General features: G+C 29.7%; 2 long non-coding RNA genes across 2 annotated transcripts in view; one reads left to right on the top strand and one right to left on the bottom strand.

Annotated features, from left to right (window-relative positions):
• Positions 1-2,681, bottom strand: part of LOC140672766 (uncharacterized) — a 50,494-nt gene extending 47,813 nt beyond the window's left edge. Inside the window, exon 1 of the long non-coding RNA XR_012047943.1 lies at positions 2,491-2,681. This is a non-coding gene — a long non-coding RNA (uncharacterized lncRNA). The remainder of the gene's footprint in view (positions 1-2,490) is intronic.
• Positions 2,682-4,600: 1,919 nt separating this feature from the next.
• The window catches only part of LOC140672696 (uncharacterized), a 30,436-nt gene continuing 14,983 nt past the window's right edge, over positions 4,601-20,053 (top strand). The window contains exons 1-2 of the long non-coding RNA XR_012047939.1: positions 4,601-4,658; positions 5,883-5,996. This is a non-coding gene — a long non-coding RNA (uncharacterized lncRNA). The remainder of the gene's footprint in view (positions 4,659-5,882; positions 5,997-20,053) is intronic.

Below are 20,053 nucleotides of genomic sequence, written 5' to 3'. Positions count from 1 at the left end.
TTTTAATTTTACACGATATTTAAGAAAATCAGATTAGGAACTTGTAAAAATTGTTCTCCACATACATTGAAAAAAATAATTGATTATATAGACTAAATTTGTCAGCAATTATTTATTTCCATTAAATTAAACAATTATTTAACACTAAAAAAAGATATAGTTAAGTTAAAACTAAACTTTTTTTTAGTGCAATTAAATAATTGTTGAATCAACCTTGGATTAAACAACTATCTTACAAATTTAGTCCTCAGAACCAACTTTTTTTCTCAGTGTATCTATTATATCACGTTAAGTTCTAACAAACAACATTAAATCAATCATCTTCCAACTAGTAATAGTAATAATTTAAAAATCTCTAATAATTTTTTTTTCTATAATATTATATTTATTTCTAGCACACAGTTATAGAAATTACGCATATCTCCCCATAATAATAAAATTTTATTTATTAATATCTGTTATTTCTGTACATATTTTTCAGAAGTAATACAAGATTTAAAAAAAGATATTAAAAAGATAATATTTTTATTAATAAAAGAAAAGTCGATTCTGTCGAATTTTCGATTATTAAATATATTATTATATTCATAGAAATTAATGAAAATATATTGATATCGTAAAAATCTTTATATATCTTTAAAAATATTTTTTTTAATTGATAGCATTATATTTTTTCCTAATTAATCATATCTTAAGAATTTAAATTTTTCTTAAATTAAAATACTATATGCATCTATACTGTATGATAAAAACTATTTTAAATATTACATTTATATTAAATAATGATGAATTTATAAACATACAAATAGTATATATACATTTATATACATATATATTTTTTTATAATGGCGCCTGTATTTAAAAAAGAGAAAAAAAAAAGATCTTTCTTGTGATTCAGTTAATCAAAATCCTATGGGAAAAACCCGATTCCGGGATCATAAATTCTAGTGTTAACCAACGTATTAGAAAGGAAGCTATATGCACCTAGCGCGTGCACCGATCGGTATCCGTGAAAGTCCAGACCTCCGTTCGCACGAGCTGGTTGAGGAATCACTCTAGGAGATCTGTACCCCGGGCACTTTCCAGCCGATGACTTGTCCGATGTGACGTTTACTTTGCGGTAACGGATATCCAGTCCCGTAACACCGGCCACAAGGCATCGGCTGTAATCGAGTGTCCTTCGAGAACGGCATTCACTGATGGTAACCGATATAAGGTGCTACTCAATGCCTTAGAATAATAAGAGAGTCCTAGTTTTGTTACGCCAATGAAGATTAAACTATGCAATCGAAGTCAACAATTCACTATTGCTATATTTCATGTTTTATAAATTAATGGATTGATCTAATTGATATTGCACGCGTACTGATTTTATTATAGCAAAATTTATCCTTTATAAGCGCAATACTAACGTATAGAGTTTTCTTGAAAATGATATATCACAATTTATTAAAATAAAACCAAATTTTTAATTATGTATTGTATTTTATCACATTTGATATGAGATCTAAATTTTCCAGATGTAATATTATTTGCCAATTTTATCTTAAACTCTTAAGATCACGATATCCAATTTAATTAAAAAACCTAAGTAAAAGTTTTTAATGACGCACTTAACCAAGTCTGGAGCATGTGCGTTTTGCATTACTCTACACGAGAACACTGATTTATTACGTTATCAGGTATCTATAAGCAATTCGCGGATAAATTCGTTGGAACGCGCGGGTGTTAAAAGCGCAAACTCCTTTCACCATGCCACCGGACCAACGAAGCATGTTACAGGCTTATTACGTCTAACCGATCGAATGGCCACTCTCAAATGCGATTCGCGACTAAACTCGATTAATTAGTTCCGTTTGTTACTTAAAATTAGAACTGTCGGCGACCAAGAGCCAAGTTGTACCGTATAACCTTATTAAATATTACTTTAATAAGGGGAGTTAATATCCATAATATCGATTATTTACGATTTATTCAATTAAGACGAAATAATTTGTTATTGAGAAAATATGCTCTATAATAAAGTGTCAATTTTGATTGTGCAAAAATTATTGTTTTATATTACTTTTTGATATACATATAATGATTAAATATATAATTTAATTAATCTTTTTTTATAAAATATAATATATATGTATATAAATTTATAGAATATAAATGTATATAAAATTTTTATATTTAATACAAAAGAATGTGTATATATGTATATATACCTGTATATTTGTCTTTAATTATATTTACTATATGAAAAATTTAAGCAATAATTGCATTAATCACAAATTTTTTAATATTGAGAAATCACATGTATTAATTTCAGTGATATAATCATAGTTATTAAAAAAAAAAAAAAAAAAAAAAAAAATTGCTTTGTCATGCTTTATTAACTTTCGCAAACCTACATCCTGTTAAAAAATTATATAAAAGAAAGAACAAGTTAATGATAGTGTGACGTGATGTACATCAAAATGCTCAGAACTATTTTAAGCTTACCTGGAATTCATTTCAAAAATCAAAGGTTACAAGAGAAAGGATTACACCACAGTGTATCTGCTCCTCAACTCACTATGTTACTATTTACACAATACATGTACAGAATTTGATAATGTACATACAAGATCTTGAAAAAAATATGTACAGAGCAATAAAAAAGAATATAAGCCATATAAGCAATAATTATGTTCATTTTTAGATTGCATTTAATTTAATTTTAATTAATATTAATTGTGTTTGTATCTCAATTTATTTTGTAATTCCTGGAAAAGAAAAGAATTCACCTTAATCAAGATTTTGTATGTAAGAACGTAATATAACAATATCAAATTATTGCAATAAAATATGCAACATACTTTTTTTATGAAAATAAAATTACTCACCGCTCTGATGCATTGCCTCACATGACATACCTCTGTTATATGTATGATACACCTTCATCTGCTACATGTTGCACCTACAATTTATAATTATTAATTAGTATGTGCATTTCTTGTTATCTATATTCAGATGACATATGCAATATTCTTCATATTAATATTAATTCTTGTATATGTATGTGTATATTATTATATTAAAATAATAACCATTTTGCTTAATATTTATCTATCAAATCGCGAAAGAGTTAGCAAGAATAATAAAGTCTGTCAAAATGCGCAAATAATTCAATGTACAATATAATTAAATGTATTATTAAAATAACGTAGGTATAATAAATGAATTTACTCACCAATTGTTGCAACGACGCTATCATCCTCCATATCCTTTCATGTGTGTGTATGCGATAACGAATTTATCTGAATTTTATAAAGCTACAATCGTTTCGATGGACACTTTATTTTATGAAAGTGTCATATATTCACAATATTTCACACTCCCGTCGCGTATACATGCATAATATAACGATCGTCCGACATTTTTCTCGACGTTTTCGACGCTACGCGTTTATTTACAAGCGATATTTATTCTCGGCAACTGAATTTCACGATAATTTTATAACATTTAATAATTACAAACACAGAGTTTATTTAACGGAACTATTTGCATCGACAACGCGATATTTACGCACTGTATTTACGCATAATAACGGTCAATACGTTTCCCGATACTTTTCACGACACCTTCCAACTCCGATGCTATTTCCGGCATTCCCGCCAATTCTATCGGCTTTCCCGCCATTTTACTCGGCACTCCCGATACTTTTCTAGACGATTCCGATATTATTTCTCGGCACTCCCGATACTATACTCTCGTTATTACAGACAATGTACACGTGTTTGTATACTGTATTTGCATATAATACGACGATCCTATCTGATACTTTGTTTACACTTCCGATGCTCGCGATTATATCAGCGGATCTATTAATTCTCGATATCGTAACGACACCATGATCCTGTGAACTGTGACAAGCATGTACTACCGAGTCAAATATGTTGTCACGCTGCATTACTTGGCGCTACAGTCCTATAGGACTCTATTTGGCGCTAGTTTCTATCAATTGCGACATCTGCGACATTAAGATCCATAGATAATGCGTTAATGATTGAGACTGATATAACCAATCAGAAAAAATAGAGATTTTTGCTTGGACTTTATTGCTCAAATTTCTTATATCTTAATCTTCAATACAGAGTGCGTTCTATTAAGACAGAAGTAGTCATAGATCAAACGATTGGACTTTATCGAATAAAAAAAAGTTTCTGAACTTTACAAGTTTCTATTCTATGATCAATTGCGTGATATGTCCACTTGTGTTCTTTAGAAAATACGTGGATCTAAGATATATGTAAGTATATATACATCAAATATATAATATACAAAATATTATATTTAATATATGTAATAATTTCAGACGTGAGAGCAAAAGAAGGAAAGAATGCATGTGCATGCGTATATATATGGTACGTATATATGCGACGCGTCCGTATACTATTACACGAAACGCTCGCGAAGTAACCTTGTGACAGTCGAGGTGATATTAAACGCAAAATTGTTCGAAGCCTGCGTAGACACCGTGAACTTGAGATGGCAGTGGAAGGGGAAGAGCTCGACCGCCGAACGCCCTTGTTTACATATATGGGTACGAGTACGACTTACGCGACTCTACCGATCCATTTAGGAATGCGACGTCAGATATTAGAGAACGGAAAAATAATTTCTCAATGGTACGTATGTATATCGTGTCGATTTTTACGATGGTTATTCCGTAGAACTTTTTCTCGCGTTATACGCACACGCTTTTTCTCTCATCCTTTCTCCCTATCTACTGATTATTATCTCTTTCTCATTGTACTACAGTGTGACGTCGAGATTATACTATTAAATATTATTATCATGATGTATTGTAAATTATTTGGTGCCAATTTCTATATTTAAATGCGACATAAGATATCTATAATATATTTACGTTTTATATTTGACATAAGATATGTCGAATATAGAACAAATATATTTTTAAAAAATATATATGTATATGTATATCAATCTTTATTATTAATTATTAACAAACGCGTTGTAATATGAATTTAATAATCAATTTAGTATTATTAGTAATTTATCTTAGTAGTAATATAAATTGCATATGAAAGAGAGAAATTGCGTGGAAATTTGACCAATTATATGCAAGTAAAGAAATCTTAGTTTCTTCGCTTTTTATTGGTAGAGACACTAGCGCTATAATGGAAACGGAAATTGAGATATTTAGCAATGTTCGCGCTCTTCTATGATATATTGTAGAATTATCTATGACATCAGGATACGTTGGATAGTGCGGATGTAATAGCGATATTGAGTTTCGTAGTGTCGAAAAAAACGTAATCATCGATCGCATCGATCATAATTATATCACGGTACCTTATATACTATCTACGTAAGAATCATTTGTCTCGTCATATCTGATGATTAAGTTACCGAGAATAAACATGACCTGTGCCAGTGAACGTATTGTATCGGAAGTGTCGAGAAAATGCCAGGCAACTATCGTATTAGATAGATTATATTATTATATGCAAATAAGAGTATATGTAATATCGAGAATATCGAGAGAAAAGCATGGAGAGAAAAATCGCGAAGTGTCAGGCTGTTGGCGTATTTTGAATACAGTATATCGTATACATTATATGATCGTGTCGGTTGTGAAAACGTGTAATAACTTTATGTAATTTTGCATTCCATAGCACACAAGAGTGCTCATAGAATTGTAAAAGAACAATAAATATTATGTGGGAAAATAAGCATATAGTATTAGAAGAATTAAGAAAAATATCTAATAATATGTACATATATATAAATCTAGAAAAATTTGATTTTTTTAATAATATAGGAAATATAATATTTTTAACAAAATTATTTTGACATGTATTAAATACATTTTAATTTAATGTGTCTAGGAACAAGTGTTAATAAGTAGCAATAGTTTAATGACAATGGCAATGCAATGGTACAGTAGCAGTCCAAGAGCAGTACAGTGGCAATGCTGTAATACTACAACAATGCAGCAACCTGTGAGTAATTATTGCTTATATTTGCTTTGCAAATTTTGCATCTTTATTAACTGGTGCTTGACTAAGCAATCAAGTTTGGTATATTTATTTGAATACTAATATGTGTTTATTATTAATAATTATTATAACATATACATAATTTGAGTGGCAGAAATAAAACTAAGATTAATAATAGCAGTATTTGATATATTTATTTTGAATACTAATATGTGTTTATTGTTAGTAATTATTAGTAATTGTTATAATAGTATATACATTATAATTGTTATAATAGTATATAATTGGAGTGACAGAGATAAAACTAATATTTTAAGAGTAATAATAGCAAATTTAATTCTATATTATTACTAAAAATGGCATAATTTGATAAATACGTTGATTAATACATTAGAACTTTTATTACCGAAGCTTATTTTTATTGATTTTTCAGCAGACGATACGTTTGCAACTTTAATTTTGCAGGCGGTCTAACGACACGCTCATATTATCATTAATATGCGATAAAACCTTTAATCACGCCTGTTAAGAGCATTATGATTCCGACTTTATTACACGCCAGGCTATAATGTAATTCTTCGACCGGATTATTATCGGCAGGATTATTATCGAGCGTCGGGCCTTGTTAGAAGGAGATCGGGCGACAACTGATCAATTAGAACGCACCGCCGGCTAATATGTATCACCTGTCCACAATCAACGACCGCTAAGTATCAACATTTCATAAAAGACTTCCCGTGAAGGATCGGCTCGCGCGTGTTTGCCTCGCGCTGCTTAATAGCTACCTGCACGTTGACGCGATACAAACCTGGGCGGCTCTGGCATTGATCGCTGAGAATTTCATAATCGGCCTACGGGACTCAATTGCACGGGTCTGTTATTTTCCTTCTCCTGTTGTAATTAGATTCCGCGGCCGCAAACTCCCCTGCCCCGTTTGAACTCATTCGTTCTGGTAGGATTATTGACTAAAAGAGAACCATCGATAAATTTGTACTTGTCTGTTTTTCGAACTTGTTTTACGCATAACATATCCGTCACTTTTTTTTTTTATTATTTGTTCAATGATTGTTTTGAAAGTTAAAGAATGTATATGCAAAAGTCGAAAATGTATGTACGCATATATAATTTTATACAAAAATAAAGATTTTTTAAAAGCCTAAATAAAGTAATCTTTTAAAATAATAACATATAAAAGGTAAAAGGAACGGAAATAAATGTAATTAAAAGCAATTTTAATTTGAGAGCTAAATTTCTAAAATAGAAATTAACAAATATTATTTATTTTTTTGTGAGAAATAATTTCATAATAAAATAAAAAAGTATATAAATATATATTATATTTAATGTAAAGGAAGATGTTATTACTTCGCATGATCAAAGCAGCTACTAGTTAATTTCTCGCAGTTAATGGAGGTTATTGTCTTTCAACGATCATGATCGATTTTGTCTCTCACAATACAATGCACAATGAATGATGAGATATAAGCGCATGTATGTATAAATTAAATCACGCGTTTCTCGCGCAACGGAGAGAGATTTCACGATTAAATTAATTTATTTCCAATTAGATGGTTCCCGACGCGACACACGCGGAGCTAGAAAAAGCGTGGATCTCGCAGAGTGTGCAATATTTTAATTATGCGCCGATGCGTGGGACAAATCGCGCGTGACGCAACGGAGAAACTACGCATTAAAGGCTGCCGCAATTTTCCAAGCGTTTCGAACACAGGCAGCCACCGCCGGTCTTTGCCGATTGCGCGAGTTGCCGTTGATTAATACGGGATCGAGGCACGTATTCGCACCATGAGATCAATTCGCGATGATAATAATGGTGAGATATGCCGCGTTATCTTTTCGCTAATCGATCTAATGCAACGGAATTCAACGCGCCACTTTTAATTACGATCAAGATGGTTATAATTTTTACTACCTTCCTGTGCGTAACTGATACAAAATTTAAGCTTTCAACATTTCGCGTTTTACACGTAACACGATTCATGACTATATTTTTTGAAAGATAATAAAAGTTGCCCAGATGTATTTCAAAACTGTGCAAAAAAGGAAGAATTAGTCAGGAAGGATTAGTTGCTCGACTGAGTTGATTGGGTCTAAATATATGGTAAACTTCGGTAAAGTACACATCGCGCCCATTATCGTATTTTATCAGAGTTAAAGGTGCGCGCTTGTACGCTTGCGGTATGTTATTAGAACGATTACGTAGCCGAGACACAACATTGCGTGCAAATGGTGCTCTATGAAACTTTCATTAACCATACATTGAGCGAGTATCTAATAAACAATTCGAAGCAATAAATCTTTTTCAATGCTTCTTTTGCCAACACAACAACCGCATGCACATGAAAGCCATATAACCATGTATAATTTCATCGTTTTTTAAATTCTCTTCCACTGCTTTTTTTTTTTATAACGACGCGTTGCCATTTTTATTCTAAATTAATTTAAAAATAAGAGACAAAGAAAATAAAAAATATACGTGTAATAAAAAACGTTATTATGAATGTAATTACGTACAGATTATTATGCAGTTTGTAAAAGCGTTATTGTGTCAGTTTACGATCGCATTAATCCTTTGTTCGTTACTAGATATAAAAAATTAATTATCGTAGCTTGGCTAATTAATTCTTCTTAGAAACATTTTCGGTGCGTAGTAGGGAGCTTTGCGGCAGTAAAACAGAATTTAATATTAAAAATTACAGGGTACAAACTAGACTTCGAGCAAATTGCGTTTTAATTAGATTTAAAGATCTTTTAGAAGGTTTGCTAATTACATGGTAGCACGTAGCTTTTACATGGAAGCAAATCGATTTTGTTATTTGGAAATTTAGAGACATAAACACGACTTTATCTCTGATAATCGGTGCAGTCGAATCGCGACCGCACAATCATTGACTCTTCCGCTTGATCCGCGAATGATAACGTATTAAATGCGCAATAATGTCATAGATAATTTGAATTAGAGAAAAGTATAATTTATAATATTAAAATATAATAGAAATATTTATAATATTTCATTCTATTACGTTCACAACATACGCACTATGTGAGAGCACGTGGAATCATTACGTGCGAATGACTCAGAGAAAATGTTGAATGAAGTGCGGAAGAGTCGAAGAAAGGTTGCACGGCTCGTGTCTCGAGGACGATCCATGATCTTGCTCGATCCGAGGACGTCTCGCGAAGTGCAACGATCCTCAGTGATGCAATCGGCTTGTCCATAGTCGTGTGTCCGTAACTCCATCGCCTTCGTGATGACGACTCGATGATGCAAACGTCTTCCCAGTCTAAGCCATATAACTCTGGGAGACGCGCACCCTGAACTTGAGAGACTCAAGGGAATCTTCTCTCTATATATTTCTCTCTCGATGTCTGCCCTTGTCACGCGTGCAATGCGGTTTAATTGATGTCGTGTCCTTACAAGGATTCCGCCGGCAGTTCACGCCGGTTGTATTCTGAATGATCGCTGATCGTATTTGGAATAATGATATCGGATAAAGATGCGTTGCACGTACTAATAAACAGCGAAGTTATTCAATTATTAAAATACTATAAATTGATACAAGCAATTAAATAGAAAAATCAATAAAACAATCTGCGAATTTTTTCAGTTGAGGTAAACATTAATTTCTTTTAGAGAAAAAGATAAATATATTCAGCAAAAGAATTTTTGAATCAAAAATTGATTTGGTTTTGTTTGAATTTTACTATCTGAAATATTAGAAAACATAAATGATGAAGAATTTAACAATAATCAGAACAGTTAACTCTTTTTTTTTTTTTTTTTTTTTGCTATCTTTATTATAAAGTAATTAATTTGAAATTTATAATACATTACGTAAATTACCTCATAATTGCAATTAAACAGATAATTACGTAAAAAAATAGCAATTAAGTGAAAATGATTTAAGGCTTTATATGGCGTTATATTACGACACGTTTTTTCACACATTTCACACAGCTTTTTCCACATGAATCATTTTCCTTTCTCCTATTCACCGTGCAACAGGATTGAAAGTAGACATTATTGGCAGAGGAAAACTAGGCATGCTCATAAAGGTCAATTACATAGTAATTTTGTTTTCTTTTATTTATTATAATGAATAACACAAAAAATTTGATGCATAATATTATAGTATACTATCGTACTTTAGGTTAAGAATTTCAAAATTACTCGTAACTTTTCATAATTTATTATGACGATAGCTCTAAAAAAATTAATTGTTTCTATATAAAAATTAAAAGGTGAGGGTCATAAAAAAATTTACTCTTTACTTAAATAATAATTTAGGTAACATAAAACAATATATACTAGATATACGGAATTCTTAAAAAAAAGTTTACTACTTTAATGTGAAAGAATATATTACGGGAAAGGATATAATAAATCTGACAATAAATTATATCTAAAATATGTGCGATATATACTTTTTCAGTTAGAAAAGCGAAATACATCTAATTATTGATTTAAAATAACAGAGCATACACTAATAAGTTATATTTAAATTAGTTTAATTTACTCAAATATACACGCAAAATTGCATTTGTTTGAAGATCACGAGAAAATAAATTTTTCAAGAAAGCATGCTTTATATCTCTAACATGTAATTTTGATGAAATATTTAACAATACAGCTATAATCAATTCACTTTACTTTTTGAAATCTTAAATATAGTGTGTCCCTGAAATTATATGTTAGACACACCTGTTAGAAAATCGAACTGTCTATAACAAATTGCAACTTCACTCGCCAGTACGTGTAATATTATATTTACGATTCGTTAAGCATGTATGCATATTAATATAAATACATAACGAGATTACTGATTTAATGATTCATAAAATATGTCACGAGTACCACACCTATCCAAGTTAGGCGTGGTATATAGGAAACTTTAATGTCAAAAATAAGGCGTAAGAGTAGTTCCGTTTCTGATTTCAACGCATATTCTTTTTTGAATAACAATTTTTTGCATTTCTTATTAATTATTATTAATATAATTATTATAATCTTTTTTGCAACACACAGATTCATAAAATTATTGAATGTAAGAAAATATTATATGCATATTTACATTTTATTAACGAGTCAATTTAAGACTAATACAACTGTTATTATTAATTACTAACATTATATTAACCATTGCTTTATTTCAATAATAATATAGTTATAAATTTAACATAGATAATAGCAGAGTACAGAGTATGCTAATATTGAATCATGTATTTATAATGTAATAAAACGAAATAAAAAATTTATTTCGGTTTTTTCAAAATTAATAGATAGTTATCATTTGCATTATTATAAAAAGTTAATTAAAAATAAATAGAAAATCAGACATACACACACATATTTATAAGCGAAGTATCTCTTGATATTTCAGTTTTAATCTTTTTAAATTTTATATATTTTCAAAAACATCATGTTCGGATTTTCTGTCGATTGCTTTAAAGCAGAAATTTATCAGACAAATTGTTATTTGATGAATTTTTATGTTTTCAATTTTGTAATGCTCTTTTCACATTTCATAATATTATATTAATTCGTCAATTTATATGCAAAATCTATGTATATTAGTGATATGCGATCACTTCGCGACATTTCGTTCTAACTAATATATGTAATTACGTAAAACGGTCAATTTATACGTGTTTATTTCAGAGTTGATTAGCAAGAATTAACATATTTTTATGTTGTTTTATTTTCTTGTTACATTTAAATATAAATTACACTCTCTAATTATGTTTAACAAAAATTACATAAGTTCGTGCCGTTTTTCGAAATTCTCAATTTTTTAATCTTTGCAATATAATTTTTCGCGAACGTTTCTTTATCTCGTATTTTTGTAATATAAAGCGTTTAAAGTGTCACACATGTATTGAATGTACATACACACATATACATACACAAACTGAACTCGGTCTATTTGCTGCAGGTAGAACCGGTTCTGCCAATTTCACTAAACATTCGGAGTTAGTTTCACAGCATAGGGTATGAAAATCTATTACAGAAAGTTTTTTCTTTACAAGCATATATGCATGCATCGTGCTTTACAAGGAAGTGTTTGTTTCAACAACCTAAGAGGACAATGCTCTGTGTTTTTTTTTCGCAACGATACTCTCGCATTTTCCGCTAGTCTTATGTTAGATCCTGCACTATATCACGAATTTACCGATATATATGCACTCGTTAATCTTCTTAATTAACACTTAATAAACGCTGATTCTACTATTACTTTCTAACGTATATTCTTTTCACTGCCCGAAATAGGAACGTGTAGTTTGGCAATATATGCTGTACTTTCATTATCGGTTCATGAGATATTGCTTACTATTTCGCACCACGTTTATCTGAAAGAAACATTCGTAAGACAGATTTACTACAAATGTAACTTAACTACAAGTTTACTAGAATTATTTCTAATAAGAACTATTTGTAAATAAAATTGCGGTTAAATCATCAGATTTAAATTGTACACGTGCAATGTTATACTATAAAAAAAATATAAAATTAAATAAACAATAAGTGCAATTATATATTTTTTACAGTGTGGAGCGTTGTATCAGCTGGATTTAAATTTCTTTGCTAATCTGTAACATATATTACGTAACATATAATTTTGATAACTTTTTTCTCTTTAATAAATGGTAAATTTAAAATTAAATTTTAATTTTTACATTATAATTTTAATTATTTAATTTTAAAATTAATATTTGATAAAAAATAAATTGTATATTATTTACATTTTAATACTTCGTGTATTATTTACTTTTTTTATATAGTGTCTAAGATTTTCTATAAACTATAGTTTAATTAATTTATAAATATTTATAATTTGAATTAAACGGTAGATTATTAAGTCAAAATTAAATTGTTTTGTGTATAAAGATAATAATAATTTTTTGTTATTTATCAATTTTTTCTATTTGTTTGAAATTATTTTGATAATTGTTTTCAGAGTGGAAATTTAGATATCCGATTTAGATACCCGATTCAATCTTGCGTAAAGTCTTTAACATTACAACTCCATTGATATTGTCGATAATTACCGAATTAAATTTTTGAAACACTTTTATTTTTATTTTATAATCATATTTTCATTGCTCAAATAACGTGCGCAAAAATACATATATAATTATTCCAAGATACTCACTGGATTAATGCATTGTCACGGTATAAAGCGATATTTATTTATTACTTATTTTACATGTTGGCATTATATGCGGAAATACAAAGCACCTGTCGATATTACACGCATTTATTAACCGTGAGAGCGCAACAAAACTGCAAGGAGACCAGACTCTCTCGATTGAGAATGCATTCTGATTGGCAAAGTACGCCTTCTCATTGTTACAATGCAGAATTTCTCGCGCGATTTACCGCGAAAGTCCGGCGTCCTTTGTTTAGAAAAATTCTTTATTTGTGAAACGTACAGCATGACATTACATAGAGAGGTATAGGTAGAAATCGATCTCTCTCAATAGATGATATTACAGATACATAAATTGTATGCTATTCATTCACCTTTATTAAATTGCGCGAGATAATTCATGAAAAAACAAGAAATAGACACAAAATATTATAATCGGAAATAATCTAGTGCGTTTTATTGTTTCTATTTTCTTGAAATTTTGCAACTCATCTTTAAATTTTTCGGGAAGAATTTTAAATATAATATACTTTAAAATTACGCGATTTGCATCTTTTCAATTTTGGTTACAATATCTCTGCATATTTACTCAAATCAATACAATATTCGTTTTATATTGCGTTGACTTTAATTGATTTTGATTTTATTAGAACTGTATCTCTTTTGTATATTCAAAGGATTATATTAATTAATATCACGCCATTTTCTAGAATGTGATATTATATTGATAATACAATATGATAGCAATCAAGAAAGTTCGATTATAATCTGGAAAACAAAACAATAACGTCAATTACGGTGAATAGAGAACATTTAAGCTCGGGAAATTGATCCTTACTTCCTCGATAAACTGGTTATTATGTATTGCATGATTTTGCATTATATCCTTATGTACCATGTGGAAATGCAAAACGTACAATTTGATTAAACGAACACGGATCGATCGTGAAAGTTCGATAAGCAAGCGTCGAGCTTTCGCAGCGCGAACGATCGAACCGAAGAAAAGTACAGTATTGGTTAAGAGTATTGTATCACTTTTAAAAAATACAGAAAACACAAGCAAATGATTAAGTTTTATATTTTTTTTTTCTCTAACTGTTTTGCTTATGTTCATAAAATTATTAAAGCATAAAATATCTGTAATAAAATATAATTTGGTAATATTTGTACATATTTTTGTTTATTAAACTTGCCTATTTCTATAAGTGATGCAATACTTTTGACTAGTATTGTATAGTCATGGATTCTCTCTTAATGTTGCATGGAGTGCAGCGTGCGATTCATTACATAATCGTGCGAGACACATCGCATGCATCGCGATAGCATCGTGATGATTTTCTTTTTTTAAACAACTCATATTAGCGTCAGAGATATATTTCAATTATAATTTTATTAAGGCTCTTGGGTCTCGTAAATCTTTTTAATTAGCACCTGTGTAGTTTTTTCCGGCTTCTTTCATCGTTCGTGTTATATGTATGTCGTAATAAGTTTTTCTTGTACACCTCGCTTCAAATTACTTTTCGTCACTGTTAGACATTTTTCTCACTTGCGATATGCAAATCGAACTTTATAATCACATTTTATCTTTTAATAATTTCCATATATATATATAAATAATTTATTTAAACTTTACTTCTTCTTTATACACTGTTCTAAAAAGTATGAAAAAAAGTATTAAAGCCAAAAGCACTCTGTCAAAGACACGCGTGATTACATGTGCACAATAAGAAAAGATTTACTTATAACAAAGAGGACGAAGATCGTGAGAATATGTCGAAAGCGTTATGTGCAGATTTTAATCCAAACAATCGCATAATTTTTGTTCAATATAAAGAATAAGATAATGTATTATAAAGAGATAAAAAGGTATTACTAAATAGTAGTTACGCGTTTGTGCGTCGCTTTCACAACGTTCTAATAATAAAAGGTGTTGCTTTTATTATTTGCAATACTTATGTGCTATTGTGCACGCCGTATGTAAAACGGATCTACTTTATGTATAATGTTAAGATTATCTATAAATTCTCTATTTAAATTACCATCAATTTTTTCTATAAATTTTATTATTATTATACATTATTTATTATCATTACACATACGAATATTGAACGAGATAGGAAAAAAATTAATGTTTGCTGGAAAATATTATAATTCGCGAGATATCATATACATCATATATTGATTAAACAGCTAGTTAGTTTCGATTTAGAATCTACGGGCATTCGAGATACTAGTTAATCCTTATAATAACGATACGTGCAGGTTATAGATTTCTTTCTCTTTGCAATTTATTATTCAAGAAAATATCGCGTAAAATGAGATTAGATTATGAAATACATTAAGGCAATCAATATTCAAGAGTGATAAACACTGGTGTTATGTTATTATTACATTCTTATGACAACAAACTCATAAATAAATACACTCATACGCTCATTAAACGCCTTTTTTATGCAATACAATATTTACACGCGCATTAAATACATTAAGCATTTTTAAAAAATTGCAAGTGTAAATTGCTCGTTTGCCTTTAATATGCGTGCCGTTTATAGCCACGCGATATCTTTCTTAATATGTATAAGAACTCCTTATATCTTATGAAGAACGCGTTCAAATTATGTTACGGAATCTTACATATATTTATATATTTATATTTATATATATATATATATATATATATATATATATTTATTAACACTTTCAACAAATTTTTCTTTATTAATAGGAAAATTATTGAGTCACTGTTCCCTAGCTTTACAAACTTTCAGGATCCATTTCGATAAATCAATTTTTTTGAATCTCTTGATTATTGATATAATTATATAAATATATTTATAAATTAAAGCAACAAGATTGAAAACGTAGAATTATATTACATATGTTTTGCATACTACACGCGAGAAATATGTTTATTAAAAATACGATTGGAAAGGTTGAAACGGAAAGATTAAATGTAACACGTTATATATTGCTAAAGAGTTTCTCCAAGTAGACGGTTTATACATTTACATATTATACATGTTGCAGCTTCAAAACATGACGTACCAATTACGCTAATTATTCGTTGGATGTGCGATGTACGCAATCAGCATCGATGTAAATTATTACGAGTGGCATAGAGATAGTAATCATAGGCTAGATTTCTTTGCATAATAGGTTGATTATCGAAAATTTGGATCCTTTTGGCTAATTAAACTCGGCGCATAATAAGCAATTTTGTGCTGGCAATTGATTATACAACGCGGAAATTTCTTTCAATCAATCAAGGCTACGGATCATGAATCACGATAAACAATAAACGATACCAAATTAACGAGAAGGGATTCAAAGTTTTCTCTGACCATTCTAACGTCGCAGTGCGACCTAGTTTCAATTCAAATTGACGCAATAGTCCAAGCGCATTCCTACTGATTGCCGGGTAGCAGAATGAAGGTTGCATGAATTCACAATAAGCGATTTACATCAAAATATGGCCCACATTTTTTGCAGATATTTTCTAATTACAAAAATTAATTTTTTAATAACTTTTTAATATTTAATTCTATATTAATTATATTTGAAATAATTGAGATTTTAATTATATATATCCTTTTTAATAGTTTTGTAATTAATTGTGATAATAATTTTGTGATTAAATAGATCAGTGTGCTGATTCTTTAAAAATTAATCTGTTAATAATTTTATTGACAATAAGCTTTTCCGGTAATTAATCGATAATTAACTACTACCAAATAAGTTCTTTATAATTCATATTAATTAGTTTTGTGATAATTGGTTCTCTATTCATTATTTTTTTAATGATTAGTTTTCTCATAATTCATTCGACAAGAAAAGGCCATTGTAAGATAATTTCTTTGCTATATCTTTTCCTGCATTTACGCCAACATTGCAATATTTAGAAAATGTTTTCGTTTCGCTGAATTTCTCTTTTAGCTGGCCTTGAATTGCGAATGCAGATAGCTCATTGACTACGCATTCAATGTAATGCGTGCCTAGCAAAACGATCTGCAGTTTATACTTCACGAAACAATTCTGAACTGGGCGTTGTCCGAGACAAGATCTTGGAATACATATGTGATTTAGCATTCGAGTGAGAGGAAAAGTGATAACAACATTATTATTATTACTTTTTTTTTTACATACTTAACGATCGAATAGAATTGTTTATCATATATATATGCGTAATGAATAATTTGACACATATGAAAGAGCAAGGAAAAATTTATATTTTTAAATAAAAAAAGTTGTGTAATGCACATTCTTCTCTCGTATATTGAAGATATGCAAATTTTATAACAAAGAAACAAATTATTAAATTAAACCTTTTATATTATGTCACTATTTAACGTATAACAGAATTCTTAATATATAATTCTCGTTTGCATTGTGATATAACTAATTTTAATTGTAACAAAGTCATGCTGCAGTATAATTAATAGCCGCTTTATACGTTGCTAGAATAAACGTCACGAAACTGGAGAACACATTATGCGCTACGTAATACATCATACTGTCTGTAAATTTCGATCTAGATTCTTAACATAATCAATAATTGCAGCGAAAGAGCGATAACGAATGACATAAAATTGCTTGCGTTTTGCAATATTTTTCTAATATTACAATGTTATTGCTGTAGGGCCGAGGGCGGTCCTATTTATTAAATCTTGATCTGATTCTAACACGTATTACATGGGTTAATGATTAATGAAAATTTGCCGTGTCGTTGCAACAAATCCTGCAATTACTGTAGCGAGATCGATCTTTTCAAGAAAACTACTTTAAAAGAACACTATTAAATACATTGCTATAGAAATATCATAATTTACTCGGTCAATTTTTTACAATGTCATATCACGTCGCGCGTTTCATCTATTTATGTCGGCTCGAAGATCAGATACATTTAAAAATTTAAAACAAAACGTGCGGTGGAAATACATATCATTGTTTTCGAGTGTCGAAAGGGTTAATGACGAATCCACGTATGGCAGAAGCGGTTAGGAGCTTGAATCAAGTTTCACGAATTATTCTATCACGCCGTTTGTTAAAGAGGCCACCGCTCGACATCACGTACGCAATTAACCGTAATCATTAGAATCACGTAGCACCGCGAAATCCGAATGCGGTAAATGGACGGCGCAGAGGAATCACAGTTGGGTGAAACATGCTGCAAAATAATTATCGCGAAACTCGGAAAAAAGGAAGAAACGAAAATTGCGTGTAGCACCAATCGCGAGAACAGCGACGATGATTTAGAAGCCTCCGTTATTGCTGCGTTCGAAATCGCACTAAATGATACACTCGACTGATAATCCTCCTCGTTTAGTACGGCCAGCGGTACCGATTTTTTTTCGCACATAATGACCCCTTGCCGATACGAGTGTCGGATATTACGATTGAATCATTTTATATCGATAACCTTTCCGAGATTAATAGATTGAATCGCCGTTTACGCACATTACGTTTTACAACGTTCCACTGAGATTTTTCACTTTCTACATTAGAAAACTTAATTGAAGTTTCTGCGCCAAGTTTTTTTATATGATATTCAAAACTTATATTCAGAAAGCGGTATACAAAATGTGCATCTTCGTTCGAACATGCAAATCAAGGCAAGAGCAATTTCAAGGCATTATCTAGTCTCAAGACAAAACTCCCATGTGTCGTATGATTAATAACCAGCGCATTTCGAGACGGACTTTAATTCAGGTGGTTCAAATAATCACGTCATGAATATAAATGATTCCACTGTTTTTTTTTATATGATTGCTTAGAAAGATATATCAATTTATATATATAATCGAAATAATATATTTTACTATGTACGAGCGATTTTATTTAAAGAAAATCTTGAATTTTATTCTAGTTTGACTTTAATAAATATTTTTTCCTTTTTTAATTATAAATTATAGTATCAGTTTATCAAAAATACCAAAGTTTAAAAAATCGATAGTAATTTTTTAATCACTCTTGATTATTTAATTATACGATAACAAACTTAATAAGAATTGCATAGCGTATCAGAAAACAAAGAGAATTTTTTTAAGACTATAAGACTAAATACATATTCCAAAATCTTTTTCGAAAACGCATGTGTATATGTGTGAGTTTTGTAAAATTTAATCAACAATTTTTAAATTATACACAATAATATCTTGCTCTAGACGATCTAATAATTATGAAAGACGTGGTGATACGTGTCAGCAGTTTATAGTACTACATATGTAAATAAGTGTATAAGTGTGACATGCACGTTTTATGCAATGATTGACAGATGGGAACTAAACTTTTTGCGATAAGTATCACGCGACCGGTGTCATGTTGGCACGCAAACGCTCGAAATCAATACGGACATTCTACTTACATATGATGATAGACAGCAGCAGATAGTAGATATTGATTGCATTTTTTGATCCTGTAATTTTTTTTTATTTTTGTGAAATTTTATTTATTATAATTACGGACAAAAATTTATTATAATTATTAAGAACAGAAATAATTATTGGCAAATCTAGCTATGTTTCGCGATCGGAAATAAAATTATATATTAATATTCATTTTCAGACAATCTATACTTTGCGATAAAATTTTGGGACAGAATTATATTTATAACTTTGTGTCTATTATAGAAAGCATTTGAAGAAATAATAGATATATATACACAGGATTTTTTTTTGTTTTAATTTTTTTCGCGAGTTATAAATTGTTTAAAACGGTCTTAATAAAATTATAAACAAAATTACTTTTATTTATAAATAAAATTATACTCTCTCTTTCTCTCTTTATTCCATATAAATACTTGAATTATCTAATATTGTCTCCGATCATTGAAAAGTAAATATCAAAAAGCGGTATACAATGTGCATCTTCGTTCGAACATGCAAATCAAGGCAAAAG

Source organism: Anoplolepis gracilipes, chromosome 13 (genome assembly GCF_047496725.1).
Source record: "Anoplolepis gracilipes chromosome 13, ASM4749672v1, whole genome shotgun sequence".
NCBI lineage: Eukaryota > Metazoa > Arthropoda > Insecta > Hymenoptera > Formicidae > Anoplolepis > Anoplolepis gracilipes.
This window is presented reverse-complemented; position numbering and strand designations above follow the sequence as displayed.